The sequence below is a fragment of the Sinocyclocheilus grahami genome, unplaced genomic scaffold (assembly GCF_001515645.1).
Source record: "Sinocyclocheilus grahami isolate Dianchi unplaced genomic scaffold, SAMN03320097.WGS_v1.1 scaffold346.1, whole genome shotgun sequence".
Taxonomy (NCBI): domain Eukaryota; kingdom Metazoa; phylum Chordata; class Actinopteri; order Cypriniformes; family Cyprinidae; genus Sinocyclocheilus; species Sinocyclocheilus grahami.
In genome coordinates, this window is record NW_015505525.1 from 382,436 (window position 1) to 382,968 (window position 533).

Consider the following 533-nt stretch of genomic DNA (forward strand, 5'->3'; position numbering starts at 1 on the left):
TTGGAATAGTAATATAACAGACTACCCTGGCTGTTTAATACATTTATATTTTGTATTAATATTTAAGAACTTTTAAAATACATTTCATTTGTATGATATTTTAGAAGAATAAAATCCCAATGGATATTCACACACTCAAACGCACGTCTTACCTTTCAGCCGCCTCGTCTTGGTCTGCTACATACTTTCGTTTTGCAGCTTCAAGCAACGAGCCCCCTTGTGCTGCAGGGAGTTTAAAATCCCCCTAAGATACCAGGCAGGAGAAAGTGACCAAGTGGGATGTCACAGTGTTTATTCAGAGTAAACGACGTTATCGTGTAAGCGTGGGCTTACCGGGCGAAATGTAGAGCTGTTTTGAAACCAACATGGTTCTGCAGTTTAGAGACCAGTTTATGTGCAGTCGCTTATGGACTTGGAGAAAGTCTCCACCCTCTTTCATCTCTGCACTGTTTGCTTTAGGACATACTATAACCAATAAAACGGTGTTTCACCCAGCAAGCAATAGCCGTCATTTCAACGTCTCGGTTAAGTAT

At 40.5% G+C, this 533-nt stretch overlaps 1 protein-coding gene across 2 annotated transcripts in view; it reads right to left on the reverse strand.

Annotated features, from left to right (window-relative positions):
* Positions 1-514, reverse strand: part of LOC107548341 (uncharacterized) — a 40,892-nt gene extending 40,378 nt beyond the window's left edge. For both annotated transcript variants that reach the window (XM_016228996.1, XM_016228995.1), the window contains exons 1-2: positions 334-514; positions 153-244 (exon numbers count right to left, since the gene is read on the reverse strand). The gene's annotated coding sequence lies outside the window, so the exon portion shown is untranslated. The remainder of the gene's footprint in view (positions 1-152; positions 245-333) is intronic.
* Positions 515-533: the final 19 nt, after the last annotated feature.